Source organism: Sus scrofa, chromosome 6 (genome assembly GCF_000003025.6).
Source record: "Sus scrofa isolate TJ Tabasco breed Duroc chromosome 6, Sscrofa11.1, whole genome shotgun sequence".
Lineage (NCBI taxonomy): Eukaryota > Metazoa > Chordata > Mammalia > Artiodactyla > Suidae > Sus > Sus scrofa.
The window spans coordinates 80,575,093-80,586,258 of NC_010448.4; the positions used below are offsets into that span (position 1 = coordinate 80,575,093).

The 11,166-nt window shown below is 48.2% G+C and overlaps 1 long non-coding RNA gene across 3 annotated transcripts; it reads left to right on the forward strand.

Moving 5' to 3' along the window:
- On the forward strand, nucleotides 836-9,648 carry LOC110261111. Of its 3 annotated transcripts, XR_002344938.1 has the most exons (4): nucleotides 836-1,633; nucleotides 2,254-2,444; nucleotides 2,547-2,842; nucleotides 7,895-9,474. It is a non-coding gene; the product is annotated as an uncharacterized LOC110261111 (long non-coding RNA). The 3 variants fall into 3 exon arrangements; XR_002344936.1 differs by lacking the exon at nucleotides 2,254-2,444 and having other exon boundaries at nucleotides 846-1,633; nucleotides 7,895-9,648; XR_002344937.1 differs by lacking the exons at nucleotides 2,254-2,444; nucleotides 7,895-9,474 and having other exon boundaries at nucleotides 837-1,633; nucleotides 2,547-4,518.

Here is an 11,166-nt window from a genome sequence, read left to right on the forward strand (position 1 = left end):
TTTTGACACACGTGTACTCCTGTGCACCTGCTATCCCAGCTAAGATATAAAATATTTCCATCACCAAAAAATGTCCTCATGCCCCTCCCCCCCATCCCTGCCCTTTGAAGAACAATGCTCTGCACCAAGAGATGACTTAACCCCAAGAGGATGAATCTTAACACTGAGCGGATGCGGTGAATGAGATGCTCATTCTCAGAGCGGATTCTGTACTCACAGTCCTAAGTGAAGGCCTCCTTACATTCTGCTCCCTGGGAGCCTCGCTCTCCTTACCCTAGCCCTGATCAAGAGTTTCAGACAAGGCAGGAGGCACAATGTACCTGGAAACAGGAGGGCCATTCCTAAAGCCTTCCAAGTCATGTGTCACAAGGTTGCCCAAACCCCTGAAAGGCACACCGGGTGAGGATGAGCCCCAAGGGGGCAGGGCCTTGATTCAGGAGTCTGTGGTCCCCATGGATGCTATGGGCATAGCTTGATACCTTCTGACAAATTTCCATTTACTGAACACTAAAGTGCCAGGTCAAGTTATACACACTTTATATGCTACCCAGCTCTCAGTCCAAGTCAGAAAAGTATGTCTCTTTTGTTTGTTTGTTTGTTTGTTTGTTTGTTTTAAGCTTTTCAGGGCCACACCTGCAGCATATGAAAGTTCCCAGGCTAGGGGTCAAATCAGAGCTACAGCTGTCAGCCCACACCACAGCCACAGCAATGCAGGATCTGAGCCACATCTGTGACCTACACTGCAGCTCATGACAACACCAGATCCCTGACCCACTGAGCGAGGCCAGGGATCAAATCTGCGTCCTCATGGATACTAGTCAGATTCGTTTCCAAAGCACCACAATGGGAACTCAAAAGCAGGTGTCTTTATCCTCATCTTTTAATGAGAAAACTGAGGCTCAGAAAGGTGGGAGTGATTTGCCCAGCGTCACATGGGCAAGGACCAGTGATGTGATTCAAAGCCGGCAGTTCTGAGCCCTGAGCCTATTTTTCCCTCTGTCTCCCAGAGCTCCAGACACAAGGATTGCAGGTGTGCTGGGGAGCCCCGAAGGGGAGTCCCCCCACTCCTACGCTGATCCCTCCGGCCCCCCTAAACTTGAGGGACCAGGCCCCCTGCAGCTGGGGCCACTGTTACCCCAGAGCCTGTCCCTTCTCAGCAGCCTGTGGTGATAGCCTTTCCCAGGAGCCCAAGGGGGTGGTTTGCATACCTCGGGTGTCATTTGCATACTACTTAGGAAACGCCTTTGCTTTTCCCACCTGCAGCAAACTCCAGGCTGATTAGTTCTCCCCACGCTGGAGAGTTAATTACTCTCCCGCGTAGACCGGGTGTTTATTTGTAATCAGCAGAGGGCTGGGAAGAGGGGGAGGAAACAGGCTGAAGCAGCTGTTATTGGCCCAAATTCCGAAGCAGCCCAGGGGACAGAAACAGAAGAAGGAGCTGATCACCGCAGACCCTCGCCCAAATCCCAGCTCTGCCCTGGGGATGCTCCCCTTCAAGGAAAGGAGAAGGAGGGTTGGAGCTGAGGTAGGGAAGTGTAGGACAATTGCCTGCTGAGAGGGGGCGGCTGGGACCAAGGAGGAGGCACGGAACATCACCATGAAAAGCAGTGCGTGGGGAGTTCCTGGCTCAAAGGTAATGAAATTGACTAGTATCCATGAAGACGCGGGTTCCATCCCTGGCCTTGTTCAGTGGGTTAAGGATCTGGCATTGCTGTGACCTGCAGTGTAGGTCACAGATGCAGCTCAGATCCTGCATTTCTGTGGTTGTGGTGTAGGTGGCCAGCTGTAGCACCGATTCGACCCCTAGCCTGGGAATTTCCACATGCCCACACATGCAGCCCTGAAAGGAAAAGCAGTGCCTGGACCTCGGAAGCAGGACACTGTCTCCCCAGACACCATCCAGAAGGCCTTAAGGTGGGGATGGTGGGCGGAATCCTGGCCCAGTGAATGCAGACTGGACCGGCTTTGCTGTGTGGCACCAGAAACCGATGGCCCTCTCTGAGCCTCGGTCTTCCCATCAGTACATTGGAGCTGACAACCATACTCTCACCTGTCCCCTGTCCGGGAATCATGAGAGCCAGGCAAGGGTTGTGAAAAACCATAAATCTTACTCAGATGTAGGAAACATTTCTGAATTCCAAGCTGGAAATTGGAAATGGTCTCAGCCCAGGGGCGATTTAATGACTTTCCCTTCCTCCTACCCCCACCCAACCCAACAAACCTGGACTTTCCTCTCTCTCTTACTCCATCAAGGCATTTCTAGATGCTTCAGCACCTGCTCTCTACTTGTCAGATGCAAAAAGCATGCCCAGCCCCTGTGTCAAGTTGGAGAGACCCTCAGTTGCTGTCAAACCTCCAGAAAGGTCCTGGGCTGCCTGCCTCAGCTCACCCAGGGCACTTGTGGAAACTGCAGAAGCTCCGCCCCAGAGATTCTGTTGCAGAAGGTAGCGATACAGCCCAGGCAACGGTCTCCTTCACCAGCTCCCCCAGGTGACTCCGACTTAGGGAACCACTGCTGTAGTTCAACTCCTCTCTCTTTTTTACAGATGGGGAGACTGAGGCCCTGGGGTGGCGGGTGATCTGTGCACGGACACTCTGCAGAGATGAATGTCTTTTGAACCCAAGACCCCTGCCTCCAGCCAACAGTGGCCTCTCTTGACGAAAGTCTATGGCAGAGAGAGACTGGGCGATGATGTGGAGGTCACAGTGGGAGAGCCTGCCTGGAGTTCTTGGCTATGATCTTGGACCCTACGTGGAGATGAAGGCACCGATTCCTTGCTCTCCTGGGAGGCAGAGGAGCCTCTCCTTCAGCCCACCCCTTCCTACCAAGATAGGCTTCCCGGTGAGCCAGGGAAATGGGGGAGAACAGCCACCCTCGGGCTGTGTGACTTCTGCAGTTGCCAGATAAAACAGAGGATGAGTAATAGTATTTTACCATAAGTATATCCCATGCATAATGTTGTTTATCTGAAATTCAGATTGAACGGGGCATCCTGTATTTTTATTTGTTAAAGCTGGCAACCCCTAGACCCATGAGCAAGACACTTTGTCTCTCGAAGCCTTAGTTTCTTCATCTTTAAAAATGAGCCAAAATACTATCCTGTAAGGATACTGTGTAAATTAAGTGAGATGATACATATAAAATGCCTGGCACAAGGGAGCTAAGTTTGTGAAGCTGGCAAATATTGCCTTCAGAGTCCCCAGACCCAATCCTTTTATCCTTCCACTCCCCTCTCCCTTTCGGAGTTCCCGTTTTAGACCCCGATGTGCAGGATGCTAATGAACATCTTCAAAAACATACCTGGTGTGGAGGAAATAACTCTGCCACTTGCTGGCTGTGTGACCTTGTGGGGGTGGCTTACCCTCTCTGAGCCTCATCTGTAAGAGGGGTTTGTCATAGTACTACATCCCTGGGGCTGTGATGATGAAACAGACAGTGTATTAAGCGCTAAATACTAAGCTCTCACTAAGGAGAGCCCATTAATATCTTGCAAATGCGCTAAGACGCATCTTTAATTTTAAAATACCCCCAGAGAAGGCAATGCTTACCCCACTGGGAAAAAATAAAATGAGTAAAGGTGGAATGGCAGGCCAAGCGATGGGCGAATGAAGGAGGTCATTTCTGCATGGGAAGTTGGGGGGTGGAGGATTTAGAGGTGGGGATAGGGTGGGGGCTTTCCCCTGGCCACTCTCCTTGCATCTATGCAAGCTCTTTGGAAGCTCACACAGCTCAGGCCTTCTGGGTGCCATATTCCCTGGCAGTGGAGTCCAGGCAGCCCTCAGGATCTGGGGCCCGACCCTCACCAGGCAGAGGCACGTCCTCCTTGCTGGCTCACTGTTTGTTTTCCAAACTCACTCCTAATCCTCTTAATCTCTTTACATCTCACCTGCCTGCGTGCCTGGTGGCTTCCATTAGCACCTTTCCAGCTCGATCTGCACGTTGGAAACTTCTCCCAGAGTGGCTCCTCCTGGCCCCTTGCAGACTTGGCTGCTTCCCCCTGGGCAGCCAGGATGCTTGTCTCCAGCTGAGGCCAGCTGTTCCGGGGAACTTGTTTTCTTCCTATTTTTCTTACTCTCCCCACCTCAAAAAAATCATGTTTGCTATGTTCGGTCTTCCTTTTACATGTTTTCCCCAAACCTCTCAACAAGCCCCCTGTGGGGCAGGTGGGATTTTTGCTAGGTGCCTGCCACGTGCCAGGTTCAAGCCACACTGATCAGAAGCCATACCCTAGTCCAAGGGGTCATTGCCATTCCCCAGATGCAGGAGTTCTCTCGTGCAAGGGCATCCATACAGCAAAAGGGAGGTAGGTGCTGAAGTTGAACCCACACTGCCTCTCTCCCCAACAAATTATTTGTTGTTTTACAATCCCCTCCGTTTCTCATAAAACTATCCCCCAAAGCTCTTTGATCTGCCAAGAGAAGCAAAGAATAAAGGACATGCAACTGAAGACTTGTGGCAATTTCTGACAGCTCCCTCCCCAATTCCCAAACACTCCCGCCAAAAAAAAAAAAAAAAAACCTGATCTGAAGGGTGGAGGGAAGGAAAAGGGAAGGAGAGATTCCCAAGGCCCAGGAGGAGGAGAAGGATTTAGCAAGAAAGACAAGATTAAGACAATCTCCATAATAAAGAGCCAGGAGAAGGAGAAAAAGTGGATCAGGTTGAGGGTCCAAGGGGTTTGTGTCTGTGAGGGAGAGGGAGTTGAAGAGGGGAGCGTGGAGCAGTGGGTGTGAGAGGAAGGGGTATCCGCATCAACTCCATGTCCCCTCCTTGGCATTCAAACAGCACAGCAGGGACTTGAGTGCCTTGGGTCCCAGGGTGGCACGGGGAAGAAGACTGTAGAAGAATATTCTTAGCAGCTTTTTATCATCGTCACCGAAAATATCCCCAAACAGGAGTAGGGCTGCAAAGTGCACTCCATGCATACAGCGGAGTAGTACTCAGCAAAAGAGCCGAACCACGCGAGCAAGATCAGGGCTGACTCTCACAAGCGTGTGAAATGAAAGAAGCCAGACACAAAAGACACAGAACGATTCCATTTATGTGAAGTTCAAGGACAGGCATAAGTAGCCTGTGTTGAGAGAAGTCAGAATGCTGGTCATTTTGGAGGTGAGGGGAGTATGGTCTTCTCTGGGAATCAACCTGCAGGGGATTTGTCCCAGCACCGCCCCCCCAATTCCCCCGCCCCCGCAACCCCTGCAGATACCAAAATCTTGGATTCTTAAGTCCCTTCCATAAAATGGCATAGTATTAGCATATAACCTACCCACATCCTCCAGTACACTTTAAATCCTCTCTAGATTACTGATAATACCTAATACAATGTAAATGCTATGTAAATAGCTGTAAATACAATGTAAATGCTATGTAAATAGTTGCCAGCTGTGCACAAGGCAAGTTCAAGTTTTGCTTTTTTGGGAACTCCCTAGAAATTTTTTTTCCGATTTATTTTTTTTGGGCCACACCCATCGCATGTGGAAATTCCCAGTCCAGGGATCGAAGCCCCACCACAGCAGTGACCCAAGCCACAGCAGTGACAATGCTGGATCCTTAACCTGCTAGGCCACCAGGAAACTCCATTTCTAAATATTTTTGGGAGTTCCCGTCGTGGCGCAGTGGTTAACGAATCCGACTAGGAACCATGAGGTTGCGGGTTCCATCCCTGCCCTTGCTCAGTGGGTTAACGATCCAGCGCTGCCGTGAGCTGTGGTGTAGGTTGCAGACGCGGCTCGGATCCCACGTTGCTGTGGCTCTGGCGTAGGCCGGTGGCTACAGCTCCGATTCAACCCCTAGCCTGGGAATCTCCATATGCCGCGGGAGCGGCCTAAGAAGCAGCAACAACAACAACAACAACAACAACAAAAGACAAAAAAGACAAAAAAAAAAACAAAAAAACAAAACTAAATATTTTTGATCTGAGATGGACTGAATCCGTGGACGCAGATCCTGGGGACACTGAAGGCTGATTATACTGCCAGGGGTACCAGGGAACTTGCTGGGGTGATGGGAATGTTTTGTATTTTTATCTGGGTTGTGGTAAAGGGTGTCTTCATTTACAGGAAAAGTCATTGAGCAGGACACCTAGGATTCATGCATTTTACTGTTAAGTAAATTACACCTCAAATTTTTAATTAAGAAAAGAAATGCATGAATTTCAGAGTGACTTCTTTTTTTTTTTTTTTTTTTTTTTTTTTTGGTCTTTTTGCCTTTTCTGGGGCCGCTTCCGAGGCATACAGAGATTCCCAGGCTAGGGGTCTAATCGGAGCCGTAGCCACCGGCCTACAACAGAGTCACAGCAACTCGGGATCCGAGCCACGTCTGCAACCTACACCACAGCTCACGGCAGCGCCGGATCCTTAACCCACTGAGCAAGGCTAGGGATCGAACCTGCAACCTCATGGTTCCTAGTCGGATTCGTTAACCACTGCGCCATGACGGGAACTCCCAGAGTGACTTCTATACGCATTTGGCTATCTGCATTTTGCCTAATATGATTCAGAGAGAGGAAGAGCTAAAGATACCTTAAAATAAGATAGGGGATACTGGAGTTCCCATCATGGCTCAGCAGTTAACCTGACTAGCATCCATGAGGACGTGGGTTCGATCCGTGGCCTCGCTCAGTGGGTTAAGTATCTGGCTTTGCCGTGAGCTGTGGTGTAGTTCGCAGACAAGGCTTGGATCCCACATTGCTGTGGTTGTGGTATAGCTTGGCGGCTTCAGCTCTTGACTGGACCCCTAGCCTGGGAATCTCCATATGCTGCGAGTGCAGCCCTAAAAAGACACACACACACAAAAGAGAGGGGATGATGCCCATCCCTCTAGACCCTCAAGGATCCTATTCTGGGTCACGGACCTGCTTGTCCTCACATCTGCCCCAGATCCTATGAGGGATGCCTCACTACTGAGTACAACTCCAACTTGAAAGATTCAATTCCTTTTCCAAAAAAGGGGGTATCCATTAGCCAACTAATACTCAACTGCTCCCCTCTGTTTACCCTCTGGTTTAAGAGAAATCAGTTCAGACATTGAAGGGTGTGAGGCTTCTGATGGAACTCAAATACGGGGCCTGAGGTTCTGGTGGACTGGGCCCAAGTCATATAGTGCAATGACATTCACTCCCCTACGTTAGACAATGACAGCCTGACCTTCAGTTAGATTCCAAACGACAAAGGAGACAGAGTATAACGGCATCACCAACAGCAGAACTGATGGAAATGCAGAGACATCAAAGGTGCCCACAGTTTCAGGAACGCACCCTACCACCCACAACCCCATGCTCTTCTCTTCTCACGCCTTCTCCCCCGTGCAAATCCATGTAGATCCCCCACCGTACATTTCCTGAGACAAAGAGAGATCAAAGGAATCAGGACCTCCCAGTCAGATTCTGCAAGAAACCTCTCAAGATCCCACGTGGAGTAGGAGCGGAGCTGGGGCTTTTCACAAACCTCTTTACGCCTCTCTACCTCGCACATGGCAGGTGCCAGGGAGCAGGGATTTCCCCCTCTTACCAGTCCTGAGTTCTTGTGGATGCACAAATGATAAGACTGATACAGGATGGGAGAAAAAGAAACAAAAGTTCATTCACGTGCATGGAGGTCCCATAGAAATAAGACTTAAAAAATAGCCAAAGCAGGCCACTTCTACACTTTCTATGAAGAACCAGAGACCTGTTCCAACGTCAAAGCTAAAAGTGACAACATATAACTCTCCCGAAATGGTAATATGGTCTCCAACTTGGGGCTTTCCTAAGAACTTCTTCCAGGAGTAATAGTAACCACTTACAATTATTGCCTGATAGGCTGACTTTGGAAACCCACCCTTGAATGAGATGTGACTCCACCATAAAGAATATGAGTAATTTAGAATTTTTTTTTTTTTTTTTTGGTTATTCCTTAGACCCCTGACTATATGCTGAGAATGGACTCATGGATGGAGACCTTGCAAGGAGGACAAGGGTTTCCTCTCATCCCTACATCTCTGCCTCCCCTCCAGGACCCTGAGCTCCCCGAGAAAAGGAAGAAAATGTCATCCCCTCTGACTGAAGGTGTCCCTGTGATCTTCACGGGGTTATTGCCGACCCATTACTTTTCACACTAATGACATGCTCATCGCTGTCAATGCCTTTTTATTTCTTGAGAAGTGTTTATACTCTTGCAACAGCCTGATAAGTGAAATCATCTAACACTTGGAAACAAGGCAAATAGATAACTGGTGTTCTTTCAAAGGCAAATTAGAGTGGTGGCTAACAAGCCCTCCTAAGGGTCATCTGACACTCCAGGGGAATGTCACTTTGCTTGACTTATTATTTACTATTGATTAGGGCCCAGGCTCTGTAAAGATAGCTGTTAGCTGGTAGAAAACTGATAAGTTGCCAATTGTTTTTGTCTGGTTGAAATGCAAATGGTCACTTCTCAATAGAAAAGATAACCCCAGCATTATGATTTTATTGCTGCATAGAACCTTAATCAGTTTTGCATCTAACTTAGCATACTTAGGAATAGTCCAGAATTCTTGGGGGGGGGGTTGGGTTATTGTTTTTGTTTTTCCTGAATCTTTCCACCTATAGTTAGATATAAGGTTTTTGTCCTCATACCCTTCATCTAACTAGTTTTGTTCCTTCATTTGTAAGCTACATAAAATTAACATGTGCTCACTATGTATTTCTACATAGAATTGTGTATTTCATGTTTTGAAAGCTATACTTTGAGAAGATTTTCACAGTATTTGGTTTTTCCTCGTGCTAACTCTGCCACTCTCTGTGTGACCTTGGGCAAGTCTTTCTATCTCTGGTCTTAAGTTATTTCATATGTAAAACAGGAGCAACCAGGCTGACCATTCTGGCTCTGACATAATATTTCTAACTCCTCTTGCGGGGAAGCAAGACTAACACAATGCAATCAAAGATGTTGCTGGAAGGGATGTTACAGACCAGCCTTCCTGCTTCCCACCATGCCTTCATCTTGACAGAAGGAGAAACTGAGGCTCAGAGGGGTTAGGTAACTTGCCCAAGGTCACACAGATATTATTCATAATGATGACTTATTTTGCTGTTGTGTTTGACAGTATAAACTTCCTCATATATTCCTATAATCCCTCAGCAGCCCACTGAGCAGGCTGTATCATCCCCATTTAACAGATAAAGAAACTGAGGCCCAGCAAAGTGATGTGGCTTGCCCAAGGTCATAGGGAGATTTCAGCCCCCCCAAGCCCCTGAATCCTGGGGACCACCCTTAAGTATCATTGTCTGGAGTTTTTGTATATATGTGTGATGTCATACAAGACGGCAAATGAAAAAGGAGTCCCAAAGCCTTGAAAACTCTGGCCCTAGACTCTCATGACCTGCCCAGGTACAACAGCCCTCCCTCTTCTCCTCTTCTTCTCCTCCTCCCTCTGGCAAAATTCTCAGGAAAAAATTTTAAAAAACCATGGTGGGAGTTCCCATCGTGGCACAGCAGAAATGAATCCTACTAGGAACCATGAGGTTGCAGGTTCGATCCCCGGTCTGGCTCAGTGGGTTAAGGATCGGGCGTTGCCGTGAGCTGTGCTGTAGGTTGCAGATGTGGCTTGGATCCCATGTTGCTGTGGCTGTGGCATAGGCCGGCGGCTACAACTCCGATTCAACCCCTGGGAACCCTAGAAAAATACGAAAGACAAAAAAAAAAAAAAAAAAAAAAAAAAAAACCCGTGGTCATGAGAAGAAGCAGAAAGACATGGTCCATCCAGACCTGAACACCTTGGTCTCTAGCCTGGGGGCGACAGAATCACTCAATCTAAAGAAAAGCATTCTCTGAGTACCTGATGTGGCGCAATGGGATCAGCAACATCTCTGGACTGCTGGGACGAAAGTTCTATCCTCAGCCCGGCACAGTGGGTTAAGGATCCAGCATTGCCACAGCTGTGGTGTGGGTCAGCACAGTGGATCTCATCCCAGGAACTCCATATGCTGCAAGACAGCCAAAAAAGAAAAAAATTAAAATTAAAAAGAAATTAAAGAAAAGCATTTTCAGGGTCCAAGCTGGCAATGACTGCTTGAGCTGTGTTGACAGGTAGTGAGCACCCCATCAGTGAGAGTGAGCAAGGCTAGATGATCCATCCAAATGTTAACAGCAATTCTCTAGATGGACTTTTGTCACTGATTTTTTTTTTCTTTTTAGGGCCACTCTTGCTGCATATGGAAATTCCCAGGCTAGGGACTGAATCAGAGCTGTAGCTGCCAGCCTACACCACAGCCACAGCAACACCAGATCCCAGCCTCATCTTCGACCTACACCACAACATATGGCAATGCCGGATCCTTAACCCGCTGATCGAGGCCAGGGATAGAACCCACGGCCTCATGGATACTAGTCAGGTTCATAACCCACTGAGCCATAGTGGGAATTCCTTGTCACTGATTTAAAAATGTTGATAAAAGCTAATTATTAAGTGTTCACCGTGTGTCCCATGTTTTGTTTTGTTTTCGTTAGATTTTTATTTTTTTCTCTTATAGCTGTGTCCCATGTTTTGTATGTGTATTATATTATCAAGACTTTATAATAATCCAAAGAGGTAGAATCTGCTGTCCCCAATTTATAAATAAAAAACTGAGGCCCCAGGAGGTCAACTATCTTTCCAAGGGCATGCAGTTAGGAAGTGGCAGTTCTAGAAAGCTGACTATGGAACTTCTCGTTACTGTGCTGTTCTTCTTTCTTTGTGCTCTTCTGTATTTCCAAGCTTTTGGCAATGAATACATGCTGCTTTCACAACCATGAAAAAAGGCTCACCAGCTACTAAAGGTTCCTCTGGAGCAGAAATTAGCACAACATTGTAAATCAACTATACTTTAAAAAACAAAAACAAAACAAACAAAAAACAATACTTCTGCCTCGATTTCTATGCCTCTCTGGGTCTCACAGCCCCACCCAGTACCCCCTCCACCACCCCCTCCCTGTGGACCTGGATTTTGATCTTGCTGTCCCTGCCCCCACACCAGCTGTGGCGGGGTCGGATGTCCCATGGCCCAGTCTTGCTGAGGTCTGCTCAAAATGACCTTTGCATGCCTCTGGCCCCTGGGGCAGTTCCAGGGAGGGAGAAGGGGAAATGGGAAGGGATGCGAAACTCGGCCAGAGGCCAGCACCGCCCCTACTGGGTGTCCCACACAGGTCCCTGCGTGAAGGGCAGGAGTGTCC